At 34.5% G+C, this 16,763-nt stretch overlaps 1 long non-coding RNA gene across 2 annotated transcripts in view; it reads right to left on the bottom strand.

The window, feature by feature from the left end:
* LOC116154360 (uncharacterized) overlaps positions 1-16,763 on the bottom strand; it is a 676,189-nt gene that overhangs the window by 161,878 nt on the left and 497,548 nt on the right. The window contains exon 8 of one of the 2 annotated variants that reach the window (XR_010381288.1): positions 4,870-6,367. The exons of the other annotated variant lie outside the window; for it this stretch is intronic. This is a non-coding gene — a long non-coding RNA (uncharacterized LOC116154360). Of the gene's footprint in view, positions 1-4,869; positions 6,368-16,763 lie in introns of those variants that run through there. 2 annotated transcript variants of the gene reach the window in all.

The raw sequence follows: 16,763 nt of genomic DNA, 5'->3' as shown, positions 1-16,763 counted from the left end.
TGTCATCATGAATTATCATCAGCTGATACTTGTAGAAATAGTTTTTTTCCTGATATTGTCCTAAGCATTATTCGTGTTATGACAAGGAGAGCCATGGGGGAAATTAGTCTAATGCCATAAAAAAATTAAAAAGCTTTTCATGATATCAGTCCTACCAAGGCTGGGGTGGGTGTGGATGTGTTCATTTCACATTATGAAGACTGAGAACCTATTTTCTCCCCAGGATGTATATTAAAGTTAACATGACCTTCAAAGTAGGATTTTTTTCCAATATACTAATGACCTTTGAATTGCTCCAAAGATTATAAAAAAGTAATAAAGGAAGACCTGGCCCTAAGCTTACAATTCAAGTTGCTTTTGGATTTAATATTTTATTGTTTGTTTGCTATTTAATTTACAGAATCAATATTCTTTTATGCTTGAATGAATAATTATGTTATGAAAATAATTAAAATAGAGGAAACTGCCATCCAATATACACTATTTTACATTAAAGAAAAAAATTTCAGGGGTGCCACACTTTGAATATTGAAATGTAACAGAACTTCTGTAAAGATTAGGCTAATGTACATAAAGATTATAAATGGATAATATTGTATATGGTGATATTATCCTAAATTGAGGATAGGAAAAATAAGAAGTTAACTAAAATTTATTAAGCACCTACTGAATTCTAGGAATTGTGCTGAAGTTTCCCATTATATTATATTTTAATAAGGTGTTTTACCTTCAATTGCAAATTACCTATAAATGTGGTGAATTTACTTTATTAACAAATCTAAATGTTTTGTTTGATTTGATGAATTTCTTGAACATCTAATTGTGCCCTATAGTTCCATCCCAACATCTTTAGGGAAATAGGCTCTGATACGTGTTGAGAAAAGTATATAATCATCAGAGAAATAGACACAGAACAGCCAACTGGGGGGGCGGTGTTGAGACTCTGGTAGAAGATAAGACATAAATGTCTTTTTATTTAGTAAATAATGCATTTACTCAACAAATATTTACTGACTAGTTACTATGCACTCAGCTCTGTTGCAGTGCTGCAGGGACAGCAGTGACTAAGACAATGTACATATAAGATTTCTAGCTGGTGCTCATCCCTGAAGATGAACATACAAGGATGTGGAGTAGAAAACATAACTAGAGCTAAAAAGTGCTCATTTAGCTAAAATATAACCTGTCATATATGTCAGGAAACTGCCATTAACACTATGATCATTTTATTTGACCAAGGAGAATGAGAGAAGAGATGGAGATTAGCTAGTACAGAAAGAATCCTAAACACTAATTCTCATATGGACCAAGGTCTATGCCATTGAATAAGTCGTTTCGTTTTGCTAAACTTCTTTTTCATGTGTAATGTGGGAAAAATAATATTAACTCATTTACCTTCCTAATAAGAGCAACTTGAGACTTAGTACACAGTTCTGGATTCAGTGGAATGAAATATAAATGATGATCAGAAAGGTTATGAGACCCAGGGGCCAGAGTTACTCACAAAACAGCTGTATTTAGCCGAGTTTTACAATTGTATATTTCTCAAATATAAACATTAAAGATCCCATGACTTTATGTAACAATAAATGGAAATTTGTGATATTAAAACCTGTTTTGAGATGAACTGCTATTATTTATTTACATGTAGAAATTATTGTAAATATATTTCAAAGAAAATTTGTAATGATTTAAAAAATCTTTCTCTTTTTCCGTGTAGACAAGATGAAAGGTAATTGTGACTAATTAAACAGTGAATTTAATCATTATGTGTTTGTTTAAAAATATGACTTTCCTCAAGATGACAGCAGAATTACCTAGAGGTTAAAATAAGGAAGTGTATTATGCTAGGTATTCAGTCTGATTAATGTCATTCTGTAGAGACCTTCTTTTTGCTTTGTGTTCTCTGTCATTAAACACAAGTATCAAAATAGTAACTATTTACATAGTATTTCCTTGAAATTATTCACTAGAATTACTTCATTTCACAAAATTTGTCTTGAGCACTGATCATCTCACAGGGTTGTTAACCAGGATCAAGAGAGAAAATACCTATGAAAATGTCAGATAAACACGATATACATTCTGAATAATAGTGGTTAAGTCATCACTTCCCAGACCTCTGCTACGTGCTTGGGCAAAAGTTTCGAGATATCCTCTTGAGCATTAGGATTATACATGCTCTGTATTTTCAGATAGATTGAAAATAAACTGTATCTTTTGCAGCTTCTTAATTCTTCTACCCACCTCCTCATGCTTAATAAAATGTGGCCTGCAATTGTTGTCAACAAAAGTATACTAAAATAATAAATTAATGAATAATTTTATAACTCATTACTGGAACATGATTGTATTCTGTTCTACATGGTACTGTAGATTTGAAACATTATATGTCATATATAGCATTAAAAGAGATTTCTAGAAAGTTAAGTTATGTTTTGGTACAGAATTTTCATCAGGCTTAGTTTTATTCACCAATAAGTGAAGTGAGTAATTATACAGCTTCAATTTGAGGACTGTTTTCTTATGTCTCATGGTGATACAAGTTGTATGTCTGGAGGTGGAGTATAAATTACAACAGAAACCATCATTTATCATTTTTTATATTTACCACATGTATCATTTAAGAACAAAACATGAATTATTAGAAATCTGTACAGGAGTTTTATAAAATGAAATGGAAAATATTGAATTTATCAATAAATAAGATTAATCATCTGGTCAAATCACCATTCTTTGACTGTGAAGGAATAAACTATGGTAAATGCTTACAAACAGGACCTTGAATACTTTAACTATTAAAAAGAACAAAGAATATAAGATCAATCAAAGTTCCTAGAATAAATCATATAAGGAAATGTAACTTTGGATATCTAAAGATTTTTTTAATTGATAAAATGGACTTTATTAAAAATAAGAACTTCTGCTCTTCGAGAGATGTCATTGAGAAAAAGCAAGGAGACAATGCTCTCAATGCCATAATCTGCCAGAGGAGTTGTATGCAAAACATTTTTTAAAAAATTTTAATAATCAGAAGATAAGTAATTCAATTTAAAAATGGATAAAATATTTCAATGGATACTTTATGATAAAAATACATGTATGGCCAATAGGCATATAAATATTAGCATCTTTAGTTATTAATAAAATGCAAATTAAAACTACAATAAGATGCCACTAGTCACTAGCATGGCTAAAATTAAAACTGGCAAATACTAAGCAGTGACAAATATGAAGAACAACTAGAACTCTCATAGATTTTTAGTGAAACAGGCAGTTTCTTATAATATTAACCATATACTTGCCTTTGACCTAGGAATTCCACTCCAAGTATTTCCAAATAGAAATGAAAACATACATCCACAAAAGACTTGTACATGATCACTCACAGCAAGTTTATTATTACAGCTTAAAACTACTGGAAACAGCAAGATACCTCAGCAAGTAAATCACTAAACAATGTGATAGAACACCACAAAAGAATTTTATTTAACAATAAAAAAGTGCATCATAGATAAACCTCAAGAACATTTTTCTGTGCAAAAGAAGCCAGATGCAAAAGACAATGTACTGAAAGATTTTATATTTATGAAATGCAGAAACAGGCAGAAGTAGTGTGAAGTCACAGAAGGAAGATACGTTTGCATTTGGCTGATTGTGGGTGGTCTTACTGCAAAGAGAAATGAGAGAACTTAGGGGGATAATGAATATTCTGTAACTTGTTGATATGGTGGATACCCCAGTATACATGTTTGCTAAACTAATAGAACTGTACTCGTTAAATGGGCACATTTTATTGTATATGAATTATCCTTTAACAACATTGATTTTATAAAACAAATAGCAAAACATAAAGTCAATCAAATGCCATAAAGTTATGGAAGAAAATATCCTGGAAATATCAAAATATTTTTCCTGAAATGTTTTGGCATGTTCTGCTGCTTATCCACAGAAGGGTCTAGAGTTTAGCCAAGATTTGTAGGCTAGAATTATTGCTTCTTGTTTTCCATATATAATTTAGAACAGCTGCTGAAACCCCTGCCTCTTATAACCAAACTAAGGAAATACCCTTGGTCACTTATTGTTGCTAGTTCTCTGAGATGAGACTAGGATTTCAAAAAAAATTCCAAGAAAACCAAGTGACATCAAAAATATATATTACTATATGATATAACTCATATGTGTAATCTAAAAAAAAAAAAAGACAAATAAACTTATTTACAAAACAGAAACAGACTCACAGACATAGAAAACAAACTTATGGTTACCGGGGGTAAGGGGGTGGAAAGGGATAAAAATGGGAGCTCGAGATTTGAGATACTAAGTACTACGTATAAAATAGATTAACAACAAATTTCTTCTGTATAGCACACGGAACTATATTCAATATTTTGTAGTAAGTTATGGTGAAAAAGAATATAAAAAAAAATATGTATGTATATGTATGACTGAAACATTATGCTGTGCACCAGAAATCGACACAGCATTGTAAACTGACTACACTTCGATACAAAAAAAAAAAAAAGATATATATTCTTGTTTACTTTCTTACTTAGACATCTGTTCAGACTTCTTGACCTTGGGATCCTGCAGAAGTAAGTGAAACAGAACACAGCCAGAGTCAAAGGCCAAGTCAAGGTCATTCTCAATAGCATGAAAAAGTCAAAGGAGACCCAGGGCTAAATGTTTCTCTGCGAAAGCTTGTTCACTCCTTCGCATTTTTCAAAGCCTCCAACTCCTCATTCTAGCAAAGAGTGAGGTCTAAGGAGGTCTGCAGGGGAAAAGATATAGCCTGATTGTAGGCTTGAATTCCTTCCAAGAGGTGAGAAAGAATAATTCCTCTGAGTATTTCTGCTCATTCCTGTTCCAGCAGTAAATTCACTGGTGCTTGTTGTCATAAGCAAAGGTTTTGACTAGGGCCCTGCCAACTACCTTGAGTGATGAGCACAAAATAAACAAAATAAACAAAACCTAAAAATTACCTAATATATTATATTAGTATATTATTCTGCATACAAATTCCCATGGATTTAGTGGCTTAAAACAATATATACATGTATTATCCCATAGTTTCTGGGCACAGTTCAGTTGGGCCCTCCGCAAGGCTTCCATCAGGCTTACCTGCCAGGCTGCATTCTCATATAGAGACTCATCTAGGGAAAGGCCCACTTCCAAGCTCACTGGTGGTGTTGGCAAGATTGCTTTTCTTGTGGCTGTAAAATGTAGGACCACGGCTTCTTGCTGGCTGTTGGCTAGAGACTTCCCAGAGCTTCTTGCCTCGTGGGTCTGCTAACATGGCAGTTTCCTTGTTTAAAGCCAGCAAAGGAGAAAGTCTTTAGAGCAAGTTAAATTTACTAGCAGTGTAGAGTCCTACATAATGTAATATAATCAAAGGAGTGATATCCCATTACCACGGCCATACTCTGGTGGTCAGAAGTCACAGTTCGTACCCATACCCAAGGGCAGGGGATCCAACGGGATGGTGAGGATCATAGAAGTAACTTTAAAGTCTGTCCCCTTCAAACATACTGTGTGCTAGGCATGCCTTAGTATTATTGTGTTGGCTAGGGCAATGGTAAACACACAATAAGCATATATGCATTATATTTACATCTATCTTATATATTATCTGTATCTATTTTATATATCTATATATCATATATATCTTAACATATAACAGGGATTATAATGCTTTATCACAAAGTGATATGTGCTATGTAGCATGCTGGTATATGTTTAACTGGCGTTCCAGGAGGGAAAAGCCTCAATTTATAGCACTACCAATTTCCATGGTATAAATATTCCCACCATGCCCAAATCCAAGCTTCAACCTTGTTACCACCAAATATGGTGTTGGGAAAGACGTACATAATCTACCCTCCAAATGTACCAGCTGGCTCCTGCACCCCACTGGGGTTATTGTAAGGAATAAATGAGATATTGATTACATTTAATGCAGTACCTGTCATATAATAAGCATTTAATAAATGGTCCTTCTCCTCTTTTTTATGATAATGGGAATGACTAATGATGATGTGATTGGGATGGTGACGGTGATGAGGTAACTTGGAACTTATAGACAGGTGGGGAATAAGCAAAAAGAACTTAAAAGACTCTAAGCAATTTTGTCCACAAAATAAATACAATCCTCAAAAAGCATGCATCCATGTTATAAGCACAGAAGCTGTGTTTTAAAGGTTTATGAGCAACATCATAAAAAGTGTATTTCAAACAAGCGTATCTTTCTGGGTCGATTATTTCCTGCCTACTCTTGTTGTGCATGTTCAGAGATGGCCCCTCTACAGGGTCAGAAGGCAGCTGGAGTTCCGTTTTGATGTAGTCGCTGAGTGTGAGCTGGATTCTGGATCTGTTATGACAGGGAAAAGATGGAGGTTAAAAATCAAATACTCAAGGAAGAGTATTTGGCTAATTACATTTTATCACTCTCATCTCCTTTTTCTAACATTCTTACACTTTAAAAAATAATTCGGTTTCTGGTAATTTAAATGTAATAAGATAATTTAGACTGAAAACTTGTCTAAATAAATACCTGTTCCACTAAACAGAAGGCTTTATATATGTAACAAGGCACTAAAATCTCAGGAGAATCATGTCTAATTTTAAAAATTACTTTAAGGTATGCACAAAAGCTGGGAAACAGAGAAACTCTGAATAATTTGGGCAGAAATAATCTTATTCCTTTCTAAAATGGAAACATTTGGGACTTGGAAAACATGGCCTCAAACCTGTCTCTTGATATTTTTGTACCATTTAGCTGTGCATCTTAATTTTTTAAGAACCAATAGCATCACAGAAGAGTAAAATTTAACGTTAATATCTTCCATTATATTATAAAAATTGATGAAGAACAACTGAATAATTCAGACCCTGAGAAAGTTAAGAACATCATCTAGTTTTATAGTGACTCTAGGTATCAGTGGATAGGAATAGGGGTTTTGGACTGAAGATTATGAACATTCCTACCTTTAATTTAAGGAAGAGATTAATCAGAGGCAGAAAATTGGGTGGTCTTCAGACTCCCCTGGAGAAAACTGAAAGTAATGTTGGTGGCCGTGTACTGGAAAACCAGGAGCATCAGCAGTGCAGGTAGAAGGCTACCATCATCATTATCATCATCATCATTGTCATCATCATTCATTGAACAATTACTATATGCTGAGCATTTTATATGAATTCATTTAATCCTCATTACAACTCTGGGAAAACATGTGATTAACATCTCTGTTTTAAGAAGCTTAAGTAATCTCCCCAAAGTCAAAGAACCCTGTAAGTGGTTGAGCTAGGATTTAAACTCCAGCCTCTCAACTTCAGGGTTATGTCATTAGTCTTAGGCTGTGGTCATGGGCTATGGTTATCGAGCTCAGCAACCCTCCAGTCCCCACCCTGGAATACATCTGCATTCTTATCCCTCCCGTGAGCAGAGCTAGGACTAATCCTTAGGATGGCAGCTTCCCCCAAGGACCCCTAATGGGTCATAAGCAGAAGGCAGAAGACCACTGGCCAGCAGTGGAGCTCTCCAACAATAGAAGAAGCAGAGCAAGATGAGATAACCACTGTGAAGGACATAAGATTTTTGCCCTAAAATACATATGGGGCAGTATCATTAGAAAGCCAGGAGCTTTCTAATTAGGGTAAACCTTATTTCCAGCAAATAGGCCATTGAGGGAAAGGGGTCTATTCAACTGTTAGATACATGAGCAAAATCTATTCTTTGCTAACCATGAAAGACAAGCATATTTTAGTCCATATAATACACACTTTCAATCAGGCCTTATATTAGCAAATATTTTTAGGAAACACTATTATGGCATGTGATATTTTAAATTAGGCACATAAATGTAAATATACAATCTTAATACCACAATTATGCATGTACATTAGTATATGCATATATTGTCTTTTAATTTTTAAAACTAAAAAATTTGAAATAATTTTTTAAAGTTTTAAAATTTTTAAAACTGTTTGGATGAATTTTTAAAATTTTAAACTTCCAGTTATATTCTAAGTTAAATTCTCATTTATAATGTCAGTATACAAAATTCCAAAATTATATACAAAAGCAACTCCTAGGAATCTTATACAGGAAACTGAAATTCACTTAACAGTCATTTAAAAACTCTAGTCATTGGTGCTACAGTAACAATATGAAGTAGATGCTATCATTGGCCCCATTTTGCTGATAAGGAACTTGAAAATCGATGTCCAATTTTGCACATCTAATATGAAACTCCATCAGGACCTGGACTTCAAACCTGTGCTCTTACTACACCTTGTTTATAATTCATGTTATACCCTAATAAAAAGGAACCAAGGGTACCTACCTAATATTTAAATTTTTCATTTCTACTGTTCAGCCCCAGAATCATGGTTGCAGACTTGAGACATTAGGTTCTGACTCTGCCATACTAAGAGCCTGCCATCAGCCAAACCGGAGAAAAACAAAGCCAGCCCTCTGCACCTTCACTTCCCAGTGCCTCTCCTCAACATCCAGGAACCTAGCTAAATCTGCAGCTGATATTGGAAAATTCCACAGAGTAAAACAATTATTTTTTTTTGTAACCCAAAGATGCTAGTAGAATTAAAGAGATAAGAATATAGCATGACATTGGAAGTTAATAATAGAAAGGTTGAGTGTGACTATAGGAAAAAATAAAAAGAGAGAGAGAGTAAAAGAAAGGAAGGAAGGAAGGAAAATTGGAAAGAAGGGAGGGAGGAAGGAAAGAAAATTTTATGGGGAAAGTAATTCATTAATACACTTAATTAGATACAGTCCTTCATCCAGGAATATCTGAATAATTATCAGATATTTAATTTTACCCTATTAAGTGTTTTTGTTTTGACACATTTTTCCATGAAGAATAAAGTGATTAGTAAGAAAATACTCTGGGCCCAACTCCTAGTGTGTAGTAACTTCACAAGATAGTGTAGGGTTTAGACCTACTACTCTCATAACCTTCTCGAAATATTCAATAGGAGACTTTCACAGCTAAGTTAATGGGAAAGTATAAATAAAGTAGCTGAGCAAATAATGTTCTCATCTTTGAAATTCAGGGTAAAAAAATGTACATTTTCCACGAAGGAAAATGTTAGTTTTGTCTTATCTCTGACGAAATGACTTAGGTGGGTAGAAAAATATAGTTCGATTTTGAACATAATAAACAAATCTTCAAATTAATTTTGCACATTAATATGCACATATGAGTATACAGTAATCAAATTAGATGTTACCAATATATAACTATTAGGCTTAATCTAAAAACTTTTATTTAGCCTCTGTGTGTAAGTTAATCTGCATGTGTAAATTATTTATTATGTTAATTAAAAGAAGTTTTCTTATCAAATTCATTTTAATCTTTACAAATCTTATTTTAAGAACTAAAGACAAAATGCTCATATACAAAGTTTATTAACATCATTACAAGTTGTACACACTGGAATATAAATATATATGTGCATATATATAATTTATTACATGATAAAGGGATGATCACATTGTTTTGCACTTTGGTCGGTGGTGGTTACTCGGATCTATATATGTGTTAAAATTCCTAGAACTGTACACACACACATCAACTCTACTCTGTAAGTTTTTAAAAATACAAAATACTTATAAAAAGGAAAAAAATGCATTTACTATATCTAACCCACCATAGCTTAGCCTAGCCTACCTTAAATGTGTTCAGAATGCTTCCGTTAGCTTAGTGGGGCAAAATCATCTAACACAAAGCTTGTTTTATAATAAATTATTGAATATCTCATGTAATTTATTGACTACTGTACTGAAAGCAAAAAACAGACATGACTGGGAACAGAATGGGTAGATTATAGCTCACAGGCCAAATATGGTCCACTTTTCATTTGCGTAAATGATGTTTTTTGTAACACAGCCAGGCTCTTCATTCTGCATTGTCTATGGCTGCTTTTACCCTACAACTGTGGAGCTGAGTAGTTGTGACGGACACCATGTGGCCCACAAAGCCTAAAATTTACTATTGGACACTCGACAAATAAAACAATTTGCTGGCTCCTGTTTCAGGACCTTATCACTTGAATTTTATGTTATTGAATTCAAATGGATTACAAAGAAAATACACACAAATGTTAGCAGGACATTGTTTGAAGAACTTTGGATGTATATTTGGCGGGTGTTCTGCAATTTCCTCTAGTTTTCCTAATATTTTCAAATAAATTCAAAATATTGATTCTACTCATCTCAAAATTATTTAGGTCCCATATGTGTATGTGTGTGTATATGTACATACATACTTACATGTATGTATATATGTGTGTGTGTATAGTTCACCCTGTCTCTGTGCAATATGCTTTTAATATTAATCAGAAAGGCAGTTAACTTCTTTAATATTTGAATCATCAAATACCTAAGTTAGCTCCTTCCAATGGCAGGTACTGATTGCAAAAGCTCCCTCTCCTTCTGTAATACAGCTATGCTTTATTGATATTTGGATCATGATCTAAAGCTCATCGTTCTGGCTTGGCATTCTCCTAATGACAAGTTTTCTCCATGTGTCTCCTTAGGGATTTAGCCTCCCGGATTAAATTTGAGTCCTGAATGGAGTGCAGTATGTGTAAAAACAAGATTGTGTTTAAACATATTACAGTTTTAAATATGGAATAATCAGCTATTAATATAAATACAATAAGAATATTTATAAATAATATTAACAAATTTAAAAGAAGTGCAGGTTAAAAATTAGAAAGATTTTTTTGTTTGTTTTTAAAATCCACTTTTGGGTTGGTCTAGGTTTCTTAGGCCATCAGTAGGCTTTGAAAATTTTATTTCAAATCTGAGAAAAGCAAAAGAGTGAAAAGGAAAAGTCCATACCAGCTTATGAGAATATACTTCTCTGAAGATATAATTAGGGCAAATCTTCAGATCCTTTGCCTTAATCATTTAATAGAATTTTTAGATAGATATGAAAATATACCTGGGAGAACACGGCCTAAGGAAAAAGGATCTAGTACTCAAAGCAACATACAAAGTACCACCTGAGAATGTTGTTGTAAAAGTTCATCTAGCTTTAAGGATGTCAATAAATAAAACTACAGTGGTAACACATCAGAATAATTTTCATGACCTTCAGAGCTAAGAATCCTATACCCAAGTCATTCATTCATTTGTCATATGTCTACCATCAGTGCAACATTCTCTGACCAAGAGGTAATAAGCAGTGGTCCTTCTGCTCAAGGGCTTTGTTCCTAATTAAGGAGATAAAGCTAAATGAGCATTTGCACAAAACCCCAAAGCATTAGCAAGAAATTTTTTAAATAGCCTCTTAGAGAAATATATCCTGGCAATGGTTTTCAAATATTTTCTTACTATAACCTACTGTAAGAAATATATTTTATTTTACAACCAGGTATGCATACACAGACACACATACTGCTCGAATAAAATGTCAAGAAATAAAGTGTCAAGAAAAGGTATTTATCTTTAGCTCTAGTAATATACTCAGATCTGTTCGACTTGATGTCATTTTTGGTACAATCATCAAACATTAAATTAATAACATGAGTCGTCGATGGGTCATAATCTGATATTTGAAGAATATGGTACTGAGAAGTCTTATCAAGGACCTAAAAATTGTCAGATAAAGAACTGGGCAACGGGGTATACAAGAAATATAACTGAATCTCAAGTCAAAGATCTTGCTTAACATTGCACTTCTACAGTACTGACTCTATGAGGGACTCTAAGTTAATCAACTTCAGAGCCTTAGTTTCACATCTATAAGAACAAAACAAAATTTTGTCTCTCCCACTGAATATGACACTTACAAAAATAAACAGTGATCATGGATGTGGAAGCATTTTGTAAATTGGTGTGTAACAAAAAGTACAATTTATTTGAATGTTTAAAATAGCTAGGAATAAACGAGATCACAATACTAAGTTTTTAGAGACTCGTGGGTGTTTTTACAGAAATTTTTCAGTTTATCTTTCTAGTAAAGAAGATAATCTGCAGCAACCAGGGGAAAAGGTTGGTTCCTTAAGTGAACACACATGAGAGTGTTGATGTCTGGAACAGAAGCCTGAGGCCGTGCTGTTCTCAGGAGATGCAGTAAAATTGTCCCATGTCTAATAGTCTGTTAGGGCTGCCATAATGAAGTTCCACAGACTAGGAAACTTTAACACCAGAAACTTTAATATTTTTTACATTTCTGGAGCCTAGAAGTCAGGAAGTACTGGTTTCTTTCAAGGCTTTTCTTGTTGGCTTGTAAATGGCTGTCTTCCCTCTGTCTTCTCCTGGTCCTCTGCTGTGTCCTAACCTCCTCTTCTTATAAAGACATCAGTAGTAATGGATTAGGACCCACCCTAATGACCTTATTTTAACTTAATTATCTCTAAAGACACTATTTTTAAATAGTGACTATTTTTTTTAAAAATACAGTCAAATTCTGAGGTACTGGGGGTTAAGACTTCAACATACGAGTTTAGAACACAACTCAGCCCCTAACACTATCTAATTTCTTTTTGTTGTTGTTAGTTTTACTTTGTCACAATACTGAGGAAAACATGCTCACTCTTCGTTTCTGCATAATGTTTTGTGTATAACTGAAAATAACCCATTCATTTCTTTCAATGATTCAAAAATTGAATTGTGTATTATCAAAATAGACATACCCTATTTATATTTTAACAAATTATATTAATATTTAATAAAATCAATTATTATTTAACAAAGTCCTTCTTTAACACTTCTCTTAACAAAAAGGAAAACTTATATAAAAAAAAAGGCACAGCAACTTGATTAATTCCCAAACTTGAAGATGGAGGCAGTATTTGCTTCTTTGGAGACAGATTTTTAAACAAAAATTAACATATTCAAGGCATAAAATGAGGATGCTGAGATAAAATATTAATATATTCACATATTTAGAAGTAAATAAAAGATCTTGATTGCTACTAAATTTTGTTTCAAGTTACTTAGGTCCCCACCAAAGTAAAACATTTTTTTACTTTTTTGCAGCAGCCAGCCTAACAGTAATAAAAATTCATTTTAATTAGCAGGAATATATTACTGCATTTTCAGCTACAGACACAAATGCATTCCCACAGTATGAGGCTGTATAAAATTTTTATATTTTATATTTTGCATACTTACACAAAACTCCTTTATTCACAATGAACATCACTACATCTGTTTAATAAGATCGATCAGATGGGATTTCCATCAACCATTCCTGAAAGAGTAAAATATCATATCCCTTTATATTAAGAAAATGTTTTTATTGAAGAAGTAGTAAATACCAGGGAAAAGGTGGTCAGATATTGGGGAGTTTTTAAAGATTCTCATCAGGATGATGGGTTGCATTTTCTTGGAGAAAGGGAAGATTGCTGTGAATAAACGAGGATCATTTAAAGAACACTGCTATCTTCTGACTATCCAAGTAGGTCTTGGTATAGAGATGTCCAGACCACCTTTGGCCAGAAATCCATTGAAAGAGGTAGAGGAGGAGCCATTAAAAAAAAATCTGGACCCTACTCTTGTCAGGTCAATCAGTTCAGAAGCCCACCTCCACCTCTCTGATATGGCTGAAAGAAAATCTCTAATATTAGGCAATAAATATAAGAAAAAATCTTTGTCAATGTGGGTAGTATGTAATAATGAGAATTTCAGTACACCCAGATGTGAAACCATTTAACAAACACTTATATACTCATTTGTTCAACTTTTTTGAGTATACTGTATATCTTGCATGTTGTGTACTTGAAGTGGAAATGCAACGTGGCCAGAGCAGACTTGACTCTGTTCCCAGTCAGTTTACATTCCACCAGGGAGAGACATACAGTAAACAATATAAATGCACAAAATAAATGCTAATTCTAGTGTTTCTCATATAAATAATGGATGATCTGGTGGTCAGAGAAGTCTTTTTTGAATAGGGTGACCAGTAATTTATCGTCCCACCCTTGTCACGTATAAAAGTGACAGGTAACAAACACATTAGTAACTATACCAAGAACACAGATGTAAATCAGGTTTGTTCCAGGTAAACCAGATAAAGCTGAGATCAAAAGGAAGAAAAGAAGCCAAGAATGCAGAAGAGCAGGGACAAGAATATTCTAAGTGGTGGAACAATAGCTGAAGTGGGGAGCAACCTTCCCTGTTCAAGGAACTGAAAAATGAAAAATGGCCAGTGTGCCCAGTGCATCACAACTTACAGCAAGGTTGGCAATCGATGGTCCTCAGGCCAAATTTCATTTATGCTTTTTAGATAGCTTTAATAGAACACAGCCACACTTGTTTGTTTACTACTATCTATGGCTCTTTGTTGTTGCAAAGAAGAGTGAAAACACAGGTAGAAGAGACAACCAGACCTGCATCTATCTGCTGTCCTTAGCTGTCACTGCCATCATCATCCACCACATCCCACCACCAAGAGACAATCACCTCAGTGACCTAGACTCACCTAGGAAGTACCTGAACTGGCCAAAGCCTCTGGACAATGATTCAGACAGCTCGCCACCACTCTGAAGGAGCCAGCCTTTCACCTTCTGTGAAGCCCAGTCCCTCCCTACTCCTGGAGGTCTTTCCTACCCTTGACTGAAGGCTGCCAGTTCCCAGAGTGCCTAGCAGCCGAATCAAGTCATCTCACCTTGAATCAGTTAGTTTTATCCAGATTCCAGATCTCTTCTGAATTTGCAGCATTTTCTCAGTCATGCGCCCGTTGGTCAACAAAATGACTCCTACCATTTGCCCAGCTCCTCAATGCTACCTGGACAAATTCTACTTCTTATTTTCAATAAATGTCAGATGCCATTAAAAAAGACTATTGGAATATTTGCAACAGAGACTATATGACCTGAAAAATCTAAAATATTAGCTATCTGGCATTTTACAGAAAAGTTTGCTAATTCCTGATCTAGGGAAAGATTAGCATGAAATGCAGTTGGAGAGGAAGGTGCCCTGCTATTAAGACACAAATATCTCAGAGTGCTCAAAGCATTCATTATTGCACTGTTCCAATTTGAATATCCATAATTATGGAATGATAGAAGCAGAAGGGACCTCAAGAGAGAAATCTGCCATCATTATATAAATGGATTATGCAGGTTGATAGGACATTTTCCACATCATTCACCATTTGCTTTTTCCATTAGTAATTTCCTTGGATGAAATAGAACTTTTTTCAAATAGACCCATAGTTATTTCAGCTAAACAATAAGGTACATTTTGATAGCTTACAATGTCCTCAGCTGTGGAATATATAACAGAAAAACAATACATGAATGATTTCTACCCATTTATAATCTGTCTGTTGGGTGGGAAAATGAGTGATGCATGAAAAGAAAAAAAAAAGGAATACAAGGATCCCATATAATCATGTGCCAATATAATCCACATCTTATGAAGAATGAAATGTAATTTGTAAATAATGACTCTGAGCTACCAAAGTCATGGGGCTGTTTAGCGGTATCGCACAGGAAGTGACGTAATACAATGCAATCAGAAACTCTTACCCTTAAGGCTTTTTTTTTTTTAAGTTTTCTTCCTTGACTACAAAGAGGGGAGGAGAGGGTAATGCAACACAAAGGAAGAGAATACATATGGTAAATATTAGAGTCAAAAGACTTTACCTAAAAGCTATTTGTATTTTGGAGAGCAAAGGCAAGGAAAAGTAAATTCAGATACTCAATCCCGGATGTCAACTTTTAAAAGTTGTAGCTGCAAATATTGAGCATATTCTGCAACTACTAACTAGGGAACTAATCACTGAAGGAGAACACAGTTCTGGGAGTTCAGTATGAAACAGGGACCACACAGAACCCACAAGTGAGAATGAATAAAGCACAAGAAGACATTCCAGGCCAGAATGGAGCAATTGACCTTTGAGCTCTACTTAGTGCAAGTTCTGGTGAGGTTTAAAACCCTACTCTGTGCTTTAAGTAAAAGCGAATGGAGATTTCTACCTATGCCAAGGTTACATCATCACGTCATAATAATAAATCACAAAAATAACAGTTTTTATTTCAAAGCTTTTCAGTGACTCTTAACCAAGTTTCCCTGTTTCATAAATTCCTGAGTTATTTTTAGATACCTTGAGAGATTGGACAATTCATTTCCCCAGGTTGAAGTAGCACCATTACACAATGCTCTTAAATAAAGCTCATTTTCATCTGGGACCATATGAATTCAATTTCCTGACACGCCTCCTTACTCTCAAGCTCCCTAGAGAATCTCTTCTGTGAAATGGGATTTCCTCCTGGACAGATATTTACACCAATTTTGTCTTTAAAATGTTTGAGTTACTACAATATTATTCTCCAGGATTAAATGCCAGGAAAGTCACAGCAGGTGATAATGTCTAACCTAAAAATGGCTTCAAGAAATGATGCTGCCTCATCTTCTAGGATGGTGGTCTTTACTCAGTAAAGACAGGCCCTACCAGTGATTAGACTTTCCTTAGGAAGCAGTCATACATTGCTAGCTGCAGTAAAGGCCTGTGGACAAGTAGCTTAATTACTCCACAATGTTGCTGCGCCAGCATGCATGTTGTGTGGCCCTGCAGGGGCCTTGAACAGACTACAGCCCCTCCCATGAGCACACACTCTAAACAACAATCTGCAGACTCACGAGGAAATGTAAGTTCCTGATATGACTCTCCCAGCAACCTATATGGTAAACATTTTCTCCCGTCTCCCAGGGCCTTCCCCTTTTGTGCCGCATAAGTAAGACCCCTGTGAAGCTTACCAGAACACTGCTTATTTTGGTTTGAAAT

This window comes from Camelus dromedarius, chromosome 6, assembly GCF_036321535.1.
Source record: "Camelus dromedarius isolate mCamDro1 chromosome 6, mCamDro1.pat, whole genome shotgun sequence".
NCBI classification, from domain to species: domain Eukaryota; kingdom Metazoa; phylum Chordata; class Mammalia; order Artiodactyla; family Camelidae; genus Camelus; species Camelus dromedarius.
This window is presented reverse-complemented; position numbering and strand designations above follow the sequence as displayed.